At 39.6% G+C, this 24,043-nt stretch overlaps 3 long non-coding RNA genes across 5 annotated transcripts in view; all 3 read right to left on the bottom strand.

Moving 5' to 3' along the window:
- Nucleotides 1-5,841: 5,841 nt before the first annotated feature.
- Nucleotides 5,842-8,914, bottom strand: LOC309692972. 3 transcript variants are annotated; one of them, XR_014272545.1, is made up of 5 exons: nt 8,876-8,914; nt 8,145-8,754; nt 7,637-7,787; nt 7,180-7,265; nt 5,842-6,591 (listed from the first exon to the last, which is right to left on the bottom strand). It is a non-coding gene; the product is annotated as an uncharacterized lncRNA (long non-coding RNA). The 3 variants fall into 3 exon arrangements; XR_014272547.1 differs by having other exon boundaries at nt 8,145-8,180; nt 8,623-8,909; XR_014272546.1 differs by having other exon boundaries at nt 8,145-8,909.
- A 5,260-nt stretch (nt 8,915-14,174) lies between these two features.
- LOC309692757 overlaps nt 14,175-24,043 on the bottom strand; it is a 37,266-nt gene continuing 27,397 nt past the window's right edge. The window contains exons 3-4 of the long non-coding RNA XR_014272435.1: nt 23,716-23,780; nt 14,175-15,275 (exon numbers count right to left, since the gene is read on the bottom strand). This is a non-coding gene — a long non-coding RNA (uncharacterized lncRNA). The remainder of the gene's footprint in view (nt 15,276-23,715; nt 23,781-24,043) is intronic.
- Nucleotides 18,690-19,874, bottom strand: LOC309691712. The gene is made up of 2 exons (XR_014272093.1): nt 19,531-19,874; nt 18,690-18,938 (listed from the first exon to the last, which is right to left on the bottom strand). It is a non-coding gene; the product is annotated as an uncharacterized lncRNA (long non-coding RNA).

The raw sequence follows: 24,043 nt of genomic DNA, 5'->3' as shown, positions 1-24,043 counted from the left end.
TCATATTAATTATTTTTCTTCCAAATTACAAACAAGTACATCAGTTCACCATGACTGCCATCCGTAGCACCAACAACAAGATCATTTACATAAGAAATGTTCTTGCATCTGTATTTTTCCAGCCATAACCTCATGCAATCTTCTAAACGATAATCTCAAGTGTGGCATTACTGGACATTGTTTTACTCTGAATAGCATGTCAAATGTAACCACTAATGACTGGAGAGTTGTTATTAAAGTAAACTCTTGACCTTGCTGTCAGATGACAACTTGACAGATAAGAATTAATGGGAAAGGATTTTCTCAAATCCCCTTCGAACAGTGCTGTAATCTGCCGGTGAAATAGCAGACACAATGAATTTTAATTGATCTTATGGTAAATGTCAAGAATCATTTATGGGTGTTTATTGTGGTTGGTTTCAAAAAGAAACTGGCATAGAATTTCTCTTTTTTCTGCTACTATAGGATGAGGGAGAAAATGGAGGTAAACAGCAGTTTTAAGAAATTAAAGCAAGGTTATAGACCCAAGTTGAGATGTTTCAGACAAGGTAAAGGCCTATCATTTTGCTTACACACAGTTGGCTTGACAGCATACATCAAGAGAGGTGACTGAAATATATATATGTGATTCACTGCATTAGAATTTCTTTTAAATGTTAATACGCCATTTCCTAACTCTATTCTATAACCTGTTAACATAAACATCTCAAACATGCAGAGCAGAAATGGAAGATTCTTAACAATGCATAACAAGATGTTACAGAGTCAAAGTTTTGTCCAAATTTAAATCTGTATATTAGAAGTAGTGATGTAAGATGCTTTCTTGCAACTTTCCTCCTCCCATCTCTGCCACAACCAAGTCATTCAGTGCTCCATCCAAACCTACATCCTATCATAGGTTATGATCATAGGATCATATCACCATCACCAGTGTCTACACTCCAGGGTTGGTCCCGGCCTAATTCCTGTCACTGCTAAGGCTGTAAATAAAAAAATATAAACTCTATTTGTTTTAACCTTGTGACCATAATACATCTGCTAATTTTCTGAATTAATAAGCAAATACATTGTACTATGTTCTGCTGGGTGGATTTATTGAACTGAAATTTCTACTCTGCCATCAGCGAAACAAGCAGATGTGCAATGAAAACCTTGCAAATAACTGACATTGTGTATGTGTTGATTTATGTTCACATTTATTATATAAATGCATTCATGATTGGCTTTTTAATTCCATTTAATGCCATGAGTATTGTTAATAGTATCTGTTGTGAAATTAGTGTATGCTTCATGTATTTTTTGGTTGTAATTATCCTTTTTTCATTCCTGGCTTTTACGGGAATTGCAGTAAACCATGTTTTTGAACTTGACAGAAGATAATGCTAAAAAAAAAGAAGTGAGATAGACATTACAAGCTATCATCTTTCCCACAGTGGAATGCAAGCATGTTCACTCTGCGTTACTATAGCAACAGCACCCCATTAGGTGGCGGGAGAGTGAACGAGTGAATGGGCAGACATGCGGACAGAAAAAGAGCGAAAAGAGGGAGGGGGTATAGAAAAGAAGGGGATGGGGAGATGAAAGATGAAACCACATGCAGGTGGGCAAAGTTGAAGATGAAGGTAGTGTTGCCACTGAAGGGACTGAAAGAAGGGGGGGGGGGATGATAAAAAGGAGGAAATAACGGTGGGAAGTAGGAGGCAGTGTGAGCATAAGGTGGGGAGAGAGGTGGGTAAAGGCAAGAGAAGATGTGGTTGACAAAGTGGCAAGAAAAAGACCTGTGAAAGGAGATCTGGTTGCTCACTGTTTGGAAGCTTCCAGTGTTGATATCTCAGCCAATTTAGCCAATTTCTTCTCTTTGTACCCCACCTGCTGTTTCACTAACACTTTGTAAAGTGCTTTGTAGGCTGCTAAGGAAAAAAGTGTTTTTATCAGAGCAGTCCATTTACCACTTGACTTCTTCTTGTCTCCACTTTATTTGAATTACTTCTGTTTTTGCTCACTTCACCGTCTTGCTTGAGTATAGAACCCGGTTTCATGCTGGCGTTCACAAAATCAATTAAAAGAAAAAGCATACTCCCACTCAAACTTTCTACCAGCAAACACAGCATGCTCCTAATGGGCATAATATGGATTTATTTATTTTTTTAATCATTTTTTATTTGGTTACACTAGGATAAGTGGCAGTTTTTTTTCTCTTCGACTTAACTAAACTTTGTGACTGTGGGAATTTGTAATGGACACACAGATGTGGACTTTTTTATGTAACTGCTCTTTTTATCTTATTATTTCAGTGACAGAAAATGGTAATTTTCTGCATAATTTGTGTGAGTATCCCATATTTACAGATATCAGTGTTTATTTGTTAAATTTTCCCATCATATCATTAATTGTTATAGCAAATTGTTTACAAAAGATAATACACAAAATCTCTGTCTGAGTGTTTCTTTCTTTCTTTCTTTCTTTGGCCACCGACTCCTCCTAAACAATCCAGAGTTGAGGAACCAAACTTGGCACACCCTGAAGGTTCCCAGCTATATCAGATTTTTTGACATGATCACGTTGACTAGCAACTTCTTACTAAATGGTTGAAAGGAAATTTTTTAGCATTTATGCACCTTTAATACTGTAGTATAAATACTATAATAATTTAAGACAACCAAAGAGATGTGAAAACAGACAGTTGTGTGTGTGTGTGTGTGTGTGTGTGTGTGTGTGTGTGTGTGTGTGTGTGTGTGTGTGTGTGTGTAATAAAATCATTATAAGCTCTTTTCTTTATTGATTAAGGCCTGTTAGCATTTTTGGGCGTTTTTTATTACTTTCATATCAGGTGCTGTTTCCTAAATTAAGTTGTTGACGTCCAGTGTGTATGGGTGTCCACCAGCAGAAACTTAAATAGGTTACTATGGTAGCAGAACAACTGGGTGTCATCTGCATAAAATCATTGAAGCATATCATATAAGTTATATTCTACATTTAAAACAATGTCACAAACTCCACAACAACCAAAACATGTTTATTTTAACCTCCTGTAAAGCCCAGGATTGAATATCCTCTGTGCCGTTCGCCTCTATTGTTGTCCAAGCCATTAACACCACATCAGTGAGTTGCACCATGACTCCAAATTATGGGCAATGTGTTTTAGTTTACATGTTATCCTGCTAGTATAAATGCTCAATTTGGATAAATCTTTAAAGAAACCATGGGAAATTGTGAAAAAATCATATTCTTAATTTGTGTTAAACTCATTTTCAGCTTGGGATGCCTAAAAATATTAAGAATGTCAGGCTGCCTTTCATTGTATTTTTGTGACTTTTAGACGATTGAAAAATATGAATGTGTCTTTGAATGGTAAAATGCAAACGACAGCAGGCAATGTCTCTGTCACTTGCATTTTGTGCAAGCCCCCTCCATTATCGCTCATCTTTTTTTTCCTATTCTTTCATTTACACTTTACTCTCGTCTTCTTCTGTCCATGTGTGCAACTGGCGCTGTGTTATTAATACACACTGCCTGGGAGGCACTGGAATAATCAAAAGACTGGCACGAAAAGGACGAGAGGACAGGGGTGGGAAGAATAAAAAGGAAAGTGGAGACCAGAGAGTGAATGTAGGATGAGAAAGTGGAGATAAAGATGGCAAGAGCTGGAAGTGCATGAGTAGATAGGTAGAGAGAAAAAAGGAGGGAGACAACGGATTGAAAGAGAGCTGAGTGAAAATAGATAATTGGAGTGAGGATAGGACAGGATGAGCAGGGCTCATGGAAAGCAAAGAGTAAAAGCTGAGAGGAGTGTGGTGGAACGAAGAGGATATGACAGCGGAGTCATTCACGATGGCTGTAGAGCAGAAATGACTATTCAGATCACTCTGCCGAACTCTGTGCCAATTTACATGCCTCTATGCCACCTACAGGCTGCACAGAGGGGATGAGAAGATGAGCAGTAGAAAGTGGAGAGCAACAGTGGAGAGGAAGGAAGAGCTACTGCAATGCAAGAACGGGTGAAAAAGATAGGAGAGGTGAAGTGGGAGGAAAGGATGAAAGGAAAAACCCAGAGCTATACTGAGGGTTCTAGATCTTACAGCAAATAATATTTTGTGTTCTTCTATACGTCGTACACATACAGTAGATTTGAAGATTATATGGGGAAAAATCCAGCTCTCACCTGCATTTCCCACTTCACGTGAGTCTGTCTTCTGGTCTACATGCAGTCCCAACAGAATAGTCATCCTTTAAATCATCAAGTCATATTGATTCCCCTTCAGCTTCCTCTCATTTATCTTAACTTGCCACACATTTTTTTAGAGAGAAACAGACCAAAAACCTGTATTATTTTTGATGGTGCTCACACCCTCATTTTTGAGCCAAAAATTTGTAACAGATGGTAACAGATTTGCGATTTATCACAGTTATAACTGCCACATTCTTCCAAACAGATTGCATGTAATTCCCAGCTTGACAATTTTCAATGGACAACTGACAGCAAACGGATTCTGTCTCATTGGTGTTTTATTCCTGTTTTATCACAGTCTTAACACGTGAAAAAGAGTCTAAAGACAGCAACTAGGAAGTGATTTCAAACCTGTTTGCTGTCTTCAATGTGACCATTTCAAAAGTAGGGAGATCCCAAGCTGATTGCACTCGGTAGCAGATATTTTGGCCATGCAGAGTTCTTCATCAACTGTTTTGCCTAGTGTGACTGTAGCCTCAGCCAGCTGGGAGCCAGTCTCTTGAACGTGTCCTAGTCAGATGCCACATTACATGACTCATTTTGACAGTGAAGAACAGTGGCTAAGGGACAATTTGGCCCTTGTAGAGTCTCCCAAAGCAAGTTGGTCCTGGCTGAAATCCAGGCCAAGTGCATTTGCAGTGATCCCTATGATTACTGGTATCCAGTTATTTCAGCTCTGATGAAACAGGCATCATGGATGGGCCTTTACTCATGGGGCCTGGCTAGGCTCAGATCAGTTGTAGCTCTGTCCCCGGCAAATAATCATATTGGCTGACTGGGCAGTAGTCAATGGCTGATGGCTCAGTGGTCCAATTCCGAGCTACTATAGCTGCCTTTGAGGACATAGTCACACACTGAAAAAAATATGTTGTTGGATTTACTTAATTCAATGGTGGACATTTGTTGCACACAGATGTTTTGCTTTGGCAGCAACTTAAACAATTGAGTTAAATTAACACAATTTATTCATGTTCAATAAACCTGTGCAATTTGTGTTGATAAAATGTGACTTAAACATGTTTTGATGAAGTAATTTGATCTCTTGGAATATTTTAATCCTTCACAATTTTCTCACTTTATCCCAACACCATTCAATAACTTTTACCCAATACTACTTGGTCACTTAAATACTACATGTTATCTTCAAATTACATTTTGCTATTATATTCTAGTATCAAATACACAATTTTCAAATGGAGGCCTTATAACAGATTGTATTGTTCTCTTCCAAGATGGTTGCTGGCATCCACCAGTAACCTTTCAAAACAAAATGTCTAATTTCACTGCATTGACAGTAGGTAAAGAATTAAACTGACATTACTCCTCCACTGAATCTATATAAATCAACAGTTAAATAATGTCAGTTCTTCCGTGTTCTCTGGAATCAATCACAGTAAAGAAATTAGACTGTTTCTTTTGAAAAATGTTGGGAAAGAACAAATCAAAACATTCTATTTAAGGCCTCTGACATCAAGATTCAGTTAAACAACAATTATAACTAAACAATTTGAGGTAATGTTAGTTTCCATTAACATTAAATTAGGTTACTGAATTGGCAAACACCTTCCTATTAACATTACCCATTTTACCCCAATAACTAAAGAAATTAGCACTTGCAGGTCAAAACCTTTATTCAAGAGACGCAAAAATAACATTGATACAGTGACTGTCAAAAATTACAGCACTGATCATACTGTGACATCTTGGTTCAAAACAGCACACTTAGAAATATTCAACGTTCTTTACTTCAACTGAATGAAATTGAAAATACCATTTCACACGACCCATATGGGATATTTAGACTGTATAACTGTTCACGCTACATCTCTTCACTAGTAAAAGAAAGAAAAAATACAAAGACAAATTTAAAAATGCTGCCAAACAGACAAACAGAACTTGTACAGAGCAAAAGGAAAAACAAACAACAAAAAAAACGGCTTGTCCTCATGGCAGTTGCAGAGTATATACAAATGAAACCTGCGATCTGTTCCTGGAATTGAGCTTCAAAAATGCAGCAGAACAAGTGTGAGATTTAAATGTCCTCTCACCTAGAGCTGGTCACCTCACATGCATAACAGTGAGCTTCGTTGCAGGAGCAGTTTTGTCTTAGTTGTGAGCTTTCCTTGAGAGCTGAGTTGCATCCAACTCCATTACCACCCTTTGAATCACCTCAAAAGTGTAGCAGAGTTGTGATGGGTAACTCATGTTGAAGGAATAAAAAAGGTCCAAACAGCATGGCTACTGCAAAGGTCACGTTATCCAGATCTTGAAGAACAACATCAGAAAAGTCATTGCCTGGCGCATCTCTGGAGACAGATGTTCATTGTGGTTTTCTCAATCTGTGCAGTGGCCTCAGTCAAGTCCTGGTTAAACACAAAACATTTCTTTAAGATTCCTTTTTAAACTCATCTCTTTTGAATCTACCAGTTCTAATGTTAGAGTAATTTAAACCAATGCAAGCAACATAGTAAATAGCTATAGCCAAAGAGTGGCCTGCCATGCTGCCATTCATGGTCTAACAGAGTTTCTAAGAGAGGGTGAAAAACATAATAATTTCAAATGCTTTACATTAGTTTTTGTTAGAAAGACACCGGCCCATCAGAAATCCAGGTTATGTCACTCAGAAGATGTTAGAATTTAGACTTTCAGCCCCACAATTTGGTTAGCTGTTGGTCAGTTGGTCATTTTTTCAAACAAAAGCTAATGTAAATATTGGTGGGATTTTCCTTTGTTCACTAGAATGACAAATTTAAAGTTTTTTCACACTGATGTGACCCCTAATACAGGGGTGGGGCCTCAAGGGCCGGCGGCCGAGTTCACTACCAGGCCTCATGTGAACTTCAAATTATTAAAGAGGACTACTGGTCCTAACCAGTCCAATGAGGATCAAGTGGATAACTAAATGCATTTTTAAATGTTGCAAATCCACAATCTACTCATAAAACACTCACCATGAACTCCTGCACCAAGATGTTGCAATTGTCTTTCACACAGATGCGGAGCACTTTGATGAGGGACTCCGAGCATTAATGTCATCCTTGAGTATTATAACAAAGAAAACAGAGATTTGTGAACTTTTCAGTAGCACAGAAGAAAATGATCCCAGACAAAAACTCTTGACTTTTTAAACCAGTCAACATGCAACACCAGCATCTACAAAGCAATATCAAAAGTTCCTGTTTGACATCAACTTTATGGATATATAGTTTCCAGAACATTTATTTTTAAAAAAAGATAATTTTTTCTCAGTGGGCCAGTAAATGCATGACGAAAATTATGGCATCCTTTTAGTGGAATCGGTACTCACAGGTAATAGTTGACTGTTTCAATGGATGTAGCATAAAAATCTTTTACTGACCTAATGCAATACATATACACTTTGTAGTTCAAGAATTTTAAAGTTCTTACTGTCATCATGGCAGCTACATCCTTTAGCTTTGTGCACTGTTCCCCCGATCACTTTGCAAACACTTTCAGCAGACTGTCAGAGAAAAACTCAGCTCCGTCAGAAACCTTGACTGTATGCATGGTTGGGATGCACTGGAATGCTGCATTTTATCTGAAATAACATAAAATTATTTTGAAATAACAGCAGGCACTGTGCTTGGTTAATCAGTAATGTTTTGTTGAATAAAAACTGTGTTTCCAGATCTTATGGGATTAAAAAAATCCAAAGATGTTTGTTTCTGATTTGCAACCCAACAACCCACAAGTTACAACCTCATTTCAGTTCAAGTGTGCATTAATGTGAGTCCAGTAATCACCTTTCTGGCAATACATACAGGTATAAGATAAACCTATGGCAGATTTTGGATTTCTCAGTTGTATTAATAGGGTGAGTATGCATGCACCTAATAATTATAAAAAACCTATTATAATTAAGTTACAGAAACGAAAATAGAATATACTTTCTTACCATAACACCTTGAACCCACAATCCATCAGCTGACTCCTGGTGAAATGCAGAATAGAGGTCATCTCTCAATGTGCAGCAAAAAAAACAAAAACAAAAGGACAGCAGGTGAGGGCAGGAGGGGTAGGGATGTAAGCTAGCATAATGCTGCTGATGATATTAGCTAAAGCTGTTCAATGTCCAAAATCTCACTAACACCACGGTGCAGTAAATACACAATGTAACTGAAGAGTCAGTTGACAAATCTATTCACACAGAAAACCAAATTATGTTATGAGTGCCTCGTAATTAGGTTTAATGTGATATTACGGCTCTTGTGCCAAAGACAAATTCAAATGAAAAAGCGCCAATTCTTTGACAACAGATAAAACAGCAAATAAGCTAACGGCTCTTTTTTAGCATGTTACATGGCGACACTCTAGACGTTTAACTACATTTGGCTGAAATATGGTAAAAATTAATTCAAAAAATCAAGACATACCAAAAACGTAGAGTTGGCTGCTCGACTTGACTGAGATGGATGCCTTTTTTAAACCACGATCCAAAGCCCGCGAGATGAAATCACGCGTGGTTTCACGAGATTTAACGTTGCTATCTTATTGACTTACTTCACCTGAACATGATATGAACAATTTAATACACCCTTTCTGCATATCATGTAGTTTTTACACTATATAGTTACATTTAACTTTAAAACATGAGGCAATTGTGTTAAATACATGCAAGATGCTTACATAAATCCAAGAGATGGCCAGTCCCTTTTTTTCAGTGCATGTAAGTTCTCCAAACTGTAAAAACAAACAAACACAAATTACAATAACTTTAAAGATAGTTTTTTTTCTGATCTGACAGCACTAAGGGTAAGACAACATGCTGTAATTCATCTACGTCTTCAGTTGTGGGTAGGTTGACAAAAACAACTTGAGGGAAGGAGGTTTGTAAATACTACCATGTATGATGAGGACTAACTGTAACATGATAATGCAAACTAACTGTGAAATAAAAAAAACAAAAAACTTTCTGCCTTCCAGTCTTGTGAAAACTAGAGTGAGAACCACACATACAGCACTGTTTTTTCTTTGATGAGCCACCCCACCAACAGATGTCATTGCATGAAGTCATCACAAACAAGATGCCATGCATGCAAAAAGGAACATATCTCCTCATTTAGTGTCTTTTCTTATGTGATTGTCAACATCCGTGCGTAACAATGTGATTTTACACGTTGTCTCTTGAAGTATGGCAAGTGACTGGGAAATTATGGTGAGGGTTTGATAATTAGATGAAGGGCTCCTTCTCTCTCCCTCAGTCTACATTTCATTTATTCCCTCTGTCTCAGTCGCGTAACATGACTATCTCTGTATGCTAGCTGCCTGTGTCTCCTCTCTGTCGTTACCCTCTGGCTCCCTCTCATTTTGACAAACTAGGGCATGAAAATAAGCCTCCACACTGCCAGGAGAATGCTAAATACAGGGCATCTTTTCTTTGGCTGTGCCTCTTTAATCAACTTCCTCTTATCTCTGCCTTGCATCCCTTGTTTCTCTCTTTTCAGAACGAGATGGAGGAGAAATCTGCACACCGCCAACATCTTTCCCTCTCAACGCTCGTCCTCCTCCGTCCTCACTCGCTTGTTCATTTGTCCGCCGTATTGTTTCTCACTCTCCCTCTCAGTCTCTGACATTCATCCTGCCACCTTGACTGTACTGCGCTGTACCGTATCTCTTTTCCTGTCTCATTTTCTCATTCTTTCCTTGCTTTGTCTGTTTCGCCCCTTGCCAATCTTCTTCTCGGCTCAATGTCTTGATTCTTCTCTCCTTCTCATCCCTGTTTGTCCTCCATTTCTTTTGCATTCCTGTTCATTTTTGCAATACTTTTTCTTCTGCCTCTTTTTCTTACCTCTTGTCAGGTTGCTGTCACCAAATGCACGGGAATGCACAAGGCAGCGAGGCTGAATTTGCACAAGCTTTAGCCAGCTCTACAATGGAACTGAAAGGAAAAAAAGTGAAGTAAATTTTTGTTGTCCACACCACATGAAGCGGAAGACTCCAAATTAAGGAAGGCGATAGCATTAGCCGCACTCCACGCTGTGTAAGCATGGTTTCAAGGTGCATGAATGGATGTGCACATATTAAGGTTTTCCTGAATAAACTGTTAATTTGCAGTCAGTTAACAAGGAAGAAATTGAAGTTTGCTCTGTCAAAACTTTCCAGAGAAAAAGTGCATGACACCACAGGAGAGCTAGACATGACAGACCATAACACTACCCTCCTTTTCCTGCATATTATTGCCCATTCTTTTCTGCTTCCCAATTCTTACTTTCTTGTATTTCCAGAAAGGTTTTTCTTATTATGTGGCATTTAGAAATTCTCTAATAATCTCCACTGAATGGGTATAGTCCAGAACCCTGTTGACCCCAGCATGCCAGCTTAGCATGAATTAAGTTTGCTTTGGATTGCAGAGCCATGTTTCCTGCTTTTATCTCTGTAGTCTCATCCTCTGTCTGTTGCTCAGCAGCTTCTCTTTGTTACTTTGTTATGCTCTCGTTTTTGGCTTTCTAAGCTCCCTTTCTTTTTCATTTTTTTACCTTTTCTCCTCATTTCTTTCCATTTACACAATCTCTAACAATGAATTTTTCCCCCCTTCTCATCATAGTACTAAAAATCACATCGATCATTCACACACATTCAAACAGCACTTATTTAAATAGGGTTTCAGCCTCCCCCTGATGTTGACCTTTCTGTCTTTCACTATTATCTGTGTTTTTTTCTCTCCTGCTTTGGCCTGTGTTTTATAATATATATATATATATATATATATATATATATATATATATATATATATATATATATATATATATATATATATATTGTAATAGGTACTTAAGGATAAAATACACAGCTGCTGAATTTGCCCAAAGATCGTGGCACCCGGCCAAGCTCCTTACTTTTTCCCATGATCCTCACAAAGAGATCTGTGAGAAGCTAACAAAAACCAAATCAAATACATTGTGATTGTCTTTGTTCTGGAAGGCCTTCATTTAAAGTGGCTCAAACACCATTATTTACAAAATGACTTACTTCCATCCTCTGTTTATCTTGCTATTATCATTTTGACATATGAGGTCAAGTTGAAGACAATCACATTGATGCTCACAAACAACCGTTTCTTTGTGAGCTCTTTGTTATCGTTAGAGAAGATAATTAAAGCTTTCAAAATGCAGTATGACTTCCTGTAAATCATTGGACTATATTTTTTAATTCAGTTTTTTCCTCATGGAGTGATGATGTAAGCTAACGTACCACAGAACTGTAAATGTCCCTTTCCATGATGTCAATACATGTCACTCATGAAGTGAAATTTTATGTACATAATGTTGCTCCAGCTGTTTCCACAACGGCACATACTGAGCTGTGAGTCTCCAAGTTTTATGACATCCTCTTTCTTTTTCCTCCTTGCTTTTTCATTATTCCCTCTCCTTCTCAGTCAGTACACAATACCCTTTGTATTCAGAAGCGTCTCTTACTGCTTGAGTTGAGCACCCTAAGCCTCTAAACTGATCACTAGGATAATATCAATGAAAAGAGAGGAAGGTTAAGGCAGATAGCATTTTTAACTGTCTGTTATGTCTGTTATGCTCTGATGTATTGCTTACTGTCTGGTAAGCTGCAGGGAAATCCATCAGAAGTGCGTATAAGTACCAAAATGGTACATAAAGTCTTTCATGATTATATTTTTGATTAAGTCCATTAGCCATCTGAGAACTCAAGATTATAATCATGAATATGGCAGAAAATATATACATTTTTTATTTCAAATGAAGTAAACTAGACTTCCATTTTTTAGGAATGCTCTTACTGTCAAATCAGACACATACAACTATGTAGATGTCGACATTTGAAAATTATCTGCATAATTTCTAAATGTCTAATTCACTAATGGGGTGTATGGCGTAGTATGCAAGCAATAAAATTTAGTCACATCTCCTGGACTGGTTACCCAATTTTTACTATGAGGATTAGGATTTAGAGCAAGTTGTCTACTTTTCTTAAGTGTTCTTAAGCAAGCTATACCCTAAATACCTGCTAATGTATTAATCTGGGTTTGTATGTGTGTGTAAGAGTTAAAAATGTGTTTGCAGATGCAGCTTGAAGTTAACAAACAAAACAAACAACCTTTATTTGTCACATACACAATTATACAGAGTACAACATGTAGTGAAATTCTTGCGTCCGAGCTGCGGACAGGCTGCAGACATAGAAGGTATAACACTCAGAAGTTCTCACGGTAATACTTTTGTTTTCCAGCAGCCTGTAGGGCCGTGAATGCACCGTCACGCCAGGCTGCGTTTCAAAATGGTGCTCTATGAGAGAAGTACGGCCGGGTAGGGGGGAGAACATGTCAGCAAAGTGCTGCTGCAATGCAGCAACATCCGCTCTCTGGACCTGTGTGAGATGGTCATCACAATGGAGGAAGGCGGGGATGTTGGATTTTGGCACCTCCGGCCCCAACTCATCTCTCTCCCTTACCGGGCTCACCAGAGAAGCGGCCTCCACCTGCCTCCGGGCTTTAAGGAGATTGAGGTCCGGCCATACTACTTCATAGTCAACGTCCCCCACTCGCCTTGTGACCACGAAGGGCTCTTGCCACTTGGCGAGTAATTTCGAACTGGAAGAAGGAAGTAACACAAGCACTTTGTCTCCCGGTGAAAATTCCCTCTGTTGTACAGGCGTTGCTGACGCTGCTGGGCCTGGAGCAAATTCTCTCGTGAGAGTCTCCCCAGTGTGTGCAGCTTTGCTCTCAGGTCCAGCACATATTGAACTTCACTTTTCGCAGGGCTCGGACCTTCCTCCCAGTTTTCCTTAATCAGGTCGAACACCCCTGACATACAATAGTTCAAATGGAGAAAATCCCGTGGAGGCCTGGGGCACCTCCCGCACTGCGAATAACAGAGGGTCTAACCAGTGATCCCAATTGCACGCTGGTCCGACTAGTCTTAACGCCCAACAACCCATACAGCTCCCTCAGTGTGTGACACATGAACAACGTGCCCTGGACGGTCAGTATTTCTTTCGGAATACCGACACGGGGGATGACCTGAAACAGTGCCTGCGCCACACTCTTCACAGTGGCACTGCTTCCGGGTACCATGTCGCACAATCCACTAGGACTACTACGAAGCGATAGCCACGTGCACTCCGGTTAAATGGTCCATACCGATGTGGTCAAACGGGACCTCCATGAGTGGTAACAGGTGCCTTACGGATGGCTGGCTGGCTAACCAAGTGACACTCCGGACACGATGAGCACCAGCAGCGCACGTCGGCGCAGGTGCCTAGCCAATAGAATTGGGCCATTATCCGTTCCAGTTTTTTTCAGATCCCATGTGGCCGGCCATGGGGTTACAATGAACCACCTGAAAAATTATTTTCCGGCGGTTTTGCGGTACCAACAACTAGATACCAATTTCATTAGTGCGATTGTCGCAGCTCACTCGGTACAGCATATTGTTTCTCAATTGGAAGTGTGGGTAAGTCCGCGCAGCCTCAGGGTGCACCCATTGACCACCAATTTCTATCACTTGGTCATAGGTTGAGCATAGGGTGTTGTCCTGAGATCGCTCGAGTGGGAAATCTCCCGTGGGGCATGCTACCAGAGGCCGCGGTGTCGGTCGACCCCACATCACCACTGAATGCCGCACAGACATTACACACGTCTACAGGCTGCGATCGCATCCCTACATACTCCCCCAACAAACCATGGAACCCAGGCCAATTTGTGCCCAAGATCAGGGGATGCCACAGGCGTGGGCTAACCACTGCCTTCACTCTATGCTTTTTACCCTTAAATTTCAACACCAGCGACACCACATGATATCGGTGAATGTCACTGTGCACACATTTAACCTCCACCCATTCAGCTTCTAACAATGCCCCCGGGCGAACCAAACTTTGATGGACCAGGATCTGCGTGCAGCCCGTGTCCACCAAAGCGTGGCGTATACCCCCTTGACACCTTCCTGGTATGTTGTATGTCCCTCCCGGACCGGGGGCGGGTGCTGGGGCACCGGCAACACAGAACACTTGCCCCACCTCCATGAGCGGACACTCTCGGCACAGGTACCCCGGTCACCCACACTTCCAGCATTCCGGCCCCGGCGTCTGTGCGGCTCCCCGTGGCTCCAGGGCGATATCAGCTGCTGCTGGGTCCCTGCTGCACACTCCATCCCACCAGGGCCACCAACCTCCCTCCGTGCCATTGCAGCTAGCGGTTGGTATGTCGGAACACGGCTTCTCCATCACGGCCCCTCTCGTGCGGGTCCCGGGTTGGCCACCAGATGGTCCCCCGCCAGCGTGAACGCCACCGTCAGATTGGCCGGGCGGTGGCAGTGGAACCACCGAGCCGTCGCCTCCGGCAGGCACAAACTGCTTGAGGACGACCAGATTGAGCAGCCAAGCCTCTTCCGGTGAGGGGCCCGGTCGCAGCCACCTCGCCACTGCATCCAGCTGTCGAGCCCATGCAAATGGCCACTCTCTTTCCGTCATCCTGCAGGCACGGAAACGACACCGGTAGTCCTCCGGGGAGATGCCCAACCACCCGACAAACACCCTCGAACACCCCGCCGCGGTCTGGGGGGCAAGCTCAGCGCTGCCATCTGAGTCTCGCACGGCAGAAGTGGCAGCAGTCGGGCGGCCCACTCCTCCTAGGCCAGTGGCAGCTCAACACCTAAATAAGCCTCAATAAACACCAGCTAGTCCTCCCCCTCCCTAATCCGGTGTAATGTCACTGCCAGCGGGGGGATGCACTGGCGCGGCCGCATTGCCCAGCAGCTGCCCCAGAGCCGCGGTCTGCTGCTCCGACTTCTGGCGTAACATCACCAACTGCTGAGCTGCAATTGCCGCCATGTCCTGCATCATTTGGCCCATCATCTGTAGTGGTTGGGCGGGTGGCTGGGCCGCCGGGGGAGTAGGTGGATCAGGCTGGGGATGCGACATTGCGTCGGACCCAACACATGGACACAAATCCACTGACGTGGTGACAGCACTTTTATTTAATCGCACTGTGGTTTCAGCACAACGCATGGAACTCAGACACTCCCGCTCCACTGTCACGGTTGCTCCTCTCGCCCGACCATTACTGTGAATGTAAAAAGAGTCACCATCAATCACTCTTCCCATCACACCTGTTCATCCCGCCTCTGCGCCTCCTCGGGAGCACCCTTTCTCTGCACCCGGCCAGAGACCACACCCACGCCACAATGTTAAATACCCAAACCTAGTTGTATGCATCATAGTGCTATAGGATAGGTAAATGGTTAGTACTTCAACCTGCACTGCACTGAGCAGCTGCAATTGTCACTGGACAACTGGTGCAACATGTAACTTCATTGTAATTTCATTTCAGTTATCTTATTGTAGTTAATGTTTTTAAGTTGTAAGTTTAGCTTTCTTTAGCCTAAAGCATTAAAAATCAAGAGTAAAATCTGTCTAATGTATCCAGTGGGTAAAACTACATGTTTAGACAGCTGTTTCCTAAGATGGAAATTTATCCAGTGGGTAAAATTGCATGGTTAGACAGCTGTTTCCTAAGATGGAAATGATGGTCAAATTGGAAAAATTTGAACATTCAAGTAGCTAATGGGAACATGCAAATTTAGTGATTATATCTTGGGATTTTTTTTCTTTGGTCATCAGTGCAGTATACTGTTTTTCAAAAGGTAAAACTAAGAAATGCTTTAGGTGCAGAAACAGGGAATGCTACTTGGAAAAAAAAAAGTGTCCAGGCAGTTTTAATCATTTAAAATAAAGATCACTAGTGGGGGGGCTGGGTCTTAAACCAGACTGTGATCTGAAACATTTGGTACATTATGAAATGGTAAAGCCAACCAAACAGTTAAGCAGCAAAAATCCTATGTCAAGCAAGAATAGCAAAAGATTTAGCTTCAAACTGCAGCATCTGGTCTCTTTGGTTTCTATAGTTTTGTGAACATGTTGCCACTATTTTTTCTTCTTCTTTTAAATTCTGCTTGTGTTAAATTCCAAATTAACTCAATGCATTCCACAGTCCCTGAAAGACCCCAAACACTAGTCCTCCCACTCTCACTCAGCCCTTTGCCCCGGCTTCGTCACCCCCTTTTTTTTCTTCTTTCCATTGTGGTCAAACATTACACTGGCGCTATCAAAGAAGTTCAGCCCAGCCAGTAAAATGTCAGGTCAAGGCTCTCTCTTTATTTTTCTTTCTTTCCTTCACATCTGTCTTCTCCTCCTCCTTTTCCTTCACAACTCTGCCATTCCTTATCAAAAAGAAGGGATTAAATTATGCATTAAGATGACCTGTACTGCAGATGTTCACGGCAAGTCACAGAGTAGCTCAAATGTGCCCCTGTGAATGAATGTTTTAAAAGGGTAAATGATCTCATATATCCCAGACACCCACTTGCCAGTTATCACGGAGCACGGATAAGTGCAAGGAGCAAGAGACAATTAAACCTGTGAATTTGATCCCTCTGTCTGAGGAACTGAGGCAGATGGGAGTTCAAGAGTCTAAGAAAGACTTGGTGATAGTTGTCAGTGGGCAGAGTGAGAGAAAACACACAGTAACAGACTGTTAGGAGAGCAGAAGAAAAGACAGATTGACAGGCAGACTCAACAGGCTTCCCTTTCACCTGGTATCACTGCAAAATGCAGCTCACATCCAGAGGTGGCTTAGTTGGGTTATATTTTCTTCTAGGAGTTAAGAAAACGTAACATCTGTGAACATTGCTGTTTCAGTCGTATTACTAAATCCAGGTGTTCATATCACTTCCGTTTATGTCTTTTTCCCATACAGCAATCATTCTGTGCTGTTTGAATACACACCATACATTCCTGTATATAGTTTCCTTCCATGTGAAATATTACAGACTCTGCAGCCTCAGTTATTTTCTATGTATAATGTATATGTATAATATGTATATTTATACATATGTATAAATATGACACTGAAACATCAACCAACATTTTATTACAAATGAGCTAGGAGCAGAAAGGAAGAGCAAACAAATAAATGGCATGAGAATATTGAACTTGACTGTTGATTTACTGAGAAAATAATTATGCAAAATACATATCAGTAGTAGGATTAGCAGTTAATATGAATGTATCACAACATTAGGCTGCCACCGCACTGTTTGACAGATGATATTAATGAAGGAATGCATGATTTCTTTTACATGGGAGAAATCGTGGCTAAATAGTTCAATTTTGCTTAATCAGACCAGGAGAATTTGCTTTTCATGTTCTCAGAGTTGGTCAGATGCTGGTAGAAAAATTCAACTGTCATGTGCTTCTTTTTTTTAGTGAGGAATGACTTCTGTCTGCACAGTTTACCATGTTGGCCTGATTGAAGTGCTGCACAGATCATTTTTGAAGGCTTGCTCATCTCCACAAAGGAACTCTAGATCCCATTCATTCACAGTATACAGTGCCTTTAGGTGACTGTTGTGATTCCTGCTATGTAATAAATTGAATTCAGCTGAACTGAATTCACTACCACCACTTTGAGACCTTACATGGAGAGCTGTGTACGTCATTATTACCATGTGGTTCACTTAGGCAGAGGTGGACCCCAATCAAGCTGTAGAAGCATCTCAAGGACCATTGATAGAAGCATGCTTGGAGCGTGCCGTAGCAAGTGTAATGACATAGGGTCTGATTAATTACATAAATGGGACATTTTAGCTTTTTATTTTTAATTACCAGAACACTTTTTGTCATTGAGTGTTGTGTATAGAGTTTTAAAGGAGAAAAATGTGACACAACAAAATACAAATGTATCATGTACTTGAAACTGTATCCGAGGGTTCTTTTGCAATCAGGTAGAAGTCAGTTTTGCTGTGGATCCATACTATAAAATGGATCAATCCAAAGGCAGCAGCAGGCTGACTACATTTCTAAATCAGTATGAGCCCCTGTCTGTTTTGAATAATAGGCAAAAAAGGGTCATCTCCTCTTTTTGTCCTCATGTCTCGTGATTAGTACTGAGAAAACAAAAGACCTGAAGACAAAGAAAGCAATTCCTGTTTAGCTGGAGACATGATAAAAACACAGAGAGCATGCATTTCATAACTACCACTGCATTCTTTGTCAACTACAGAACAGATTGTTTTGCATTTACTTAATTAGTGATTATATCAAGAGTGAAGAGACCTGACCGATATCTTAGTTACCTGATGCAACAATGCTACACAGCAAATCCAGCATGTCCAAATTAACACTGTCGGATTTGATTTCAACACTATTAAAGTGTCTATATGGGTCCACACCAGAGAGTGTTAATTTAACTCTTTTTGGAGAGTTGGTACGTTAACTCTGATTTAGTGTTAAACACCAAATCTGTCTGGAGTTGATAATTTAACACTTGGTGTTAAGAGTTTATATATTAACTCTCAAAGAGTATTTTAGTTTAACTACGTAAGAGTTATCTTCTAATTCATTCTAAAAAGCGGGAATTTTACTGTTCTGAACTTCTAGAAATTTCTTTTGGAAATAAACATTTACTAAAAAGATGCAATGGTTTTTGAAAAACATTTATTCTGAACTGTGCACCACAATTTCAAAACATTTTCTGAAAGATGTAACAGTGTACATGTTCTCACTTTCATTAGAATTTTGTTTATCAAAAGGTCTGACATGGTAAATGCAAATAACAGCATTCTCATCACTTATTTCTTCAATACAATATGCATGTCCTTCATTCATCACTTTGTGGAACTTCAACGCACTTCTGCTCTCCCCCATATTCCATCTTCACAAGCATATCCTGTGTGGAGATCGAATAAAAATTAGTTGACACTAATTAACAGCACAAATAATCCAGTAAACAATTGCAGCACAGTAAAAAAAAAAAAGGAATCCTCTTTGAGCCATTACTTGTGTAAAGTATTTTCCCAAAAGACAAGGACACAGGCAACAGGTAATACTGAACTAAATGTAAAACCTCAACCTTTTTCATTTTTACCTAAACCGTGTGCACAAAACTCTGGAGGGATCTATGCTAACGTAGAATCCAGTCAGGACGTCTGCTACTGCTGTTTGCTCGGTTTTTTTTTTTGTTTTTTTTTATGGGCGATCGTTTTCAGGCTTCAAGTAGCACCATTATACCAACATTTCACACTCTAGACATTGTTTTAGGTGTATTTGACCAAAGATTTGACTGAAAATTCACATGCAAGCTTTTTTTCAAGGCTGTGGTATTTGCCCGCAAACAATACCTTTCAGCTAGCTAAAACAGAATATTACGCTATCAGCGAGCAACATGGCTAATGCCTTTCACACAGCTTTGTCTCAACTCCAAAGAGCCACAGAAGTAAAAGCTAATAACAATTGAAACAATCTTTGAAAAAATGACTTACCAAGCATGGCAAACAACTCAAATATGTAGAGCAAAATGTTCTGAAAGGCTTCACTTCAGCTTCGATTGGAGCCGTGCTGGGGGCGGAGTCTGTGAATTTACTCTGTTGGTGTCATAGCCCCTCTAGGAGTTCAGAGTTAAGAGGTCAAGAGTTAATGTTTCCATTGTAACACCTCCAGATTTGACAGAGAAACACTCATTTTTAACACTCGATTTTAACTACTATCATTTTACACCTCAGAGTTACATTAAAAGAATGTGACTCTGCTTAGAGTAAAATTAACTCTACTTTTGCAAGGAGACTATTAACACCAAAAAATTTAACACTTTTGAATTTGCTGTGTATGAACAGGTTTGAGCTTATTGTTAAGTTTACATGTAAGTGTTTTGGGAATTTTTGTTATTTGATTTTTTTTAAGCAAACAAATGCAGTCTGTTTGATCATTTACTTTCCTGACAATGTCTTTGAGTGTAAGAGATTCATGTACATTTGCCAAGGTTTATTAGATACTAACGTTGGCAGTTTCAACTTATTAAAACAAGCAAACAAATAAATCAGTTATTTGTTAATTATTAACAAATTAATAATAATTTAAAACTAATAATAATTCAGATTCATCAGAAAATGTTTGAAAACTTTTTACTTTAATCCTCTTCAAAACAAAAATTAAAGTTTGGTAATGACGATCATTAACTTTTATCTATCTAGAAATAACTAGAAAATAGCCAAAAAGCTTCTTGATTTGATTTACGTTTTAGATTCTAGAGGCAGATTCATTCTCTGTGTTGTTCTCCTTTGAAACCACCCTGCACCTCCATGTACTGATAAAAATACGTTCCTTTAACTTGACTTATAAATGTGGCGTTAAATTGCCCTTTTTAGTTCCGGAGTGGTATGAATGTGTCATGGGAATTTATGTTATTATTTGATATGTTAATACTTGTTTTGCTGTTAGCAAATGAATAATGCAAAGAACTGAACTGAGGATTGGCACGCACTGCTGTTTTCATTGCTCTATTCATAATGATTGTTCGCTGAAGGCTTTTATTTTTCCCTATGTGGCCTTTGGTTTTGGGTTCCTCAGTAATGTGATTAATGCTGCTGTTAGCTGTATTACTAATTCACACAAATGACAAAGAAAATGGTGCAACACAAAGGCTTTAATATTTTACGGAAACTAAATATTTGCGATATCAGTGCATCAGTCTTTCTGTTCTATCTCTCATTGAAAAGAACAAACACAAAAAAAAACACTGCATCTTTGTGAAAAACGCAAAGAAATATGTAAAAAAAAAATAAAGATGGATGAATTCACAATGTTTCCTTGATTGGTTTGAGCATGACTATTGCTAAGCTCAAGTCTTTTTTCTTTTTGTTGGTTTCTTTGTTTTAAACTAGACATATTTTGACCAAGAACGTAAAACTAGGCTGTTTTCAGCTAACAAGGATAGTTTGCTATTGACCTGTGTAATGTGATATTACACTATACAGACAAATGTATTGGGTCACCTGTACAGGAGCTTTCATGACTTCCCATTGTAAATACATAGGCATTAATATGGAGTTGGTCCCCTTGTTCCAGTTATACAGTTATATAGCTTCCACTCTTTTGGGAGTGTCTGTGAAGATTTCCGCCCATTCTTTCAGAAGAGCATCTGCTTATGTTGGAGACTGGCTTACAAACTTCAGTTCATTCTAAAAGTGTCTCATGGGGTTTGAAGTCAGGGCTCTATGTGGATTAGTTAAGTTGTCTCACACCAAACTCTTTAACTACACTGTTCTTATGTCCAGCACTTTGTCTGACACTTGGTGTCTTCTAAATATGCTATACAAACAAAGTTGAGTTGGCTTGACTTGGGCTTATCTTTCTTTCTTTGTGCTCTGAAGCAAAGTTGTACCTGAATGGAAAAGGGCCCTCGCCAAAGTTGGAAGCATAGTTGTCCAAAATGTCTTGGTAGAGTGAAGCATTAATACGTGTCTTCTAGCTAAGGTAAACCAGGCCAGCCCCAGAACCTCCAAGCTCAGCACAGCTGGCAGGTAATTCTCTCCTGGAATTCACCAACCCATGCTTTTCAGCACTCATTTGATGCTTGGGATTGTGCTTGGTTATGTAATGCTTACATTCAGCTGCTCAGACATAGAACTGTTTACCACGAAGCTCCTGACTCACAGTTGTTGTACTGATGTTAATGCCATAGAAGGGTTGGATCTCTGTAGTTACTGAGTCAGCAGAGTGTTGGCTACTTTTATGTACTATGCAGCTCAGCATTTGTTGACTCCACGGTGTAGCTTTTACAGAAAAGTTGATCACTTGATGCCTTAAAGGGTTGTTTACAACTGTACAAATGAACCCTGAAGATAAAATGAGACTCACGCAAACCACAAAGAAGACATTAACTTTTCCTATCAGCCTCACATAGTTTAAATGGATGACTTAGACAGAAATTCCACCACACTTTTTATGACACAATCATAAAAAGAAAACTAGCTAGAGACCAAAATAATTTTTGTATCAAGCTGTAAACATGTTTATTTCAACTTTTGGTGATTGACCTGCTTCTAAAGCCAGTCTCGAGTGGCCATTTGTGGAGCAGCCATTTTGGCACTATGCTGTTCACTTTAATTTTTCACCCCCAGAGGTTTCTGCTTGATCTACATGCAAATGCCACATACTGATGAAAAGATCAAAGTATGCCACAAATTCTGGACTGTTTTATAACATTACAATGTGCAAATTATGGATACTTTAGCTATTATGCACCCGTTTAGAGCATTGATGGTGATTACAGTAATTACATTAAAAATTGCACCAATTTTCCGTAAATTATTGTAATAGTAAATATAAAAGCATAACAAAAGACAAACAAAAAGCACGCACACACAAAGAAGTATTGCATTACATACACAGATGCACTATTTTGTTGATCCTGTAATGAAGAAGGACAACAAAATGCAATCCACCTAAACTGTAACTTTTTAGTTAAAACATAAAAAAAGCTACACTATGTGGACTAATAGGCACTGTGAATGACCAGTACAGGAAAAGCTTGATGGATGTTTGTCTAATGAGGATGGAATATTATTGACCTGTGAGCATATTCTGAGCCTCCTGTTTACACTTAACTGTGTACTGTAAATAAACACTTATTAGCACACTTATTTTTTAATTAACTGGCTCAAAACAATAATTAGCATATGATTTTTATTAATATGGAAGTGGGTCACTAACGTCAGTCGTTAAGTAAATGAAATACTGACTTGTTTTCTGTTCTTGGTCGGATTGGATGTGACATGATAGATCAAGAAAAAATAGAGGAAGGAGGAGAGCTGGTTAAATATGCAAATGAACAACTAACACTGTGGAATAAATAAAAACAAGTATTCTCCTGCAGTAGAAAAAAGCATGTCTCATGTTCAAAGTTTATGGTCTTTAAACTAACAACATCTCAAAACTCAAAAGATCTATGGTGTTAAACAGTTGAACTTGAGATAATAATCCATACTTTTGTCTCTACAAGGCTCGACTATTGTAATAGTCTGTTTACCTGTCTAAAAACAAGAAAGGGCTCATCTCCAGGTTGTTCAAAACTACTGACTTGCTCAAACAAAGGAGCCCTGTTTTAAAGTCGCTACACCAGCTACCAATCAGATTTAGGTTCCATTTTAAAATTTTAGTTTTAACCTTCAGAGTACACTGACAGGACCCTCTGTATACTGGTGTTTTGATTCGTAGACATAACCCTGAGGTCATTGAATCAAAACCTTTTAGTGGTACCCCGCACTTGCTTCAGAACTTGAGGGGACCGATCTTTCGAAGCTGTTGCTACCAGACTGTGGAATGCACTTCCTCTATTTCTATGGTGTCTGGACTCGGTGGAGACCTTTAAAAAGCAGCTTAAGACATTTTTATTTCAAATGGCTTTTAATTAGATCAGGGTTTTTATGATGTATTTTGACTGTACTGTGTTTTGTTACCTTTCTTGTGAAGCATGTCTGTGATAAGTGCTATATAAATAAACTTTTACTTACTTTACTTACTTATGTTAATAATTATTTGAATCAAACGTCAAATTTGGATTTTGTTCTAAAGTCATGCTCCCACTGACTTCCAGTGTAATTTGGCATTCATCGTTTATTTCTCGCTTTTCCTTTCATTCAGAATGGCTTCCTACAGGCAACACTTACATTGAGACAGTTGATGAGGCTTCAGCAAACAGCAGATGAATCAGCTGAAGCGTCTCTCTGGTCACCTGTTGAGTAAAGGATGGTTTTAAGTCTAATCGGAAGAACCTCAAAAATCCTTGAGAACTATTGCTCAAGACCACTCAAAAATTACATGCAAGTCTGACTCCTCCGAAACAAAATGTAAAGAAATATGGGTAGCTTAAGACTAAATGCACCACCGTAAAAGACACATGTGACATATGTCTGTGAAAAGTGTGAAGATAAAGGTAGATAAAGGACCCATTCTTGTTATCAATACATTATTTGATTTTGTGCTAGACCAAACTGT

This window comes from Aulonocara stuartgranti (genome assembly GCF_965226115.1).
Source record: "Aulonocara stuartgranti genome assembly, chromosome: 17".
Classification (NCBI taxonomy): Eukaryota; Metazoa; Chordata; class Actinopteri; order Cichliformes; family Cichlidae; genus Aulonocara; species Aulonocara stuartgranti.
The sequence above is the reverse complement of the archived record's forward strand: the minus strand, read 5'-3'. Positions and strand labels throughout refer to the sequence as shown.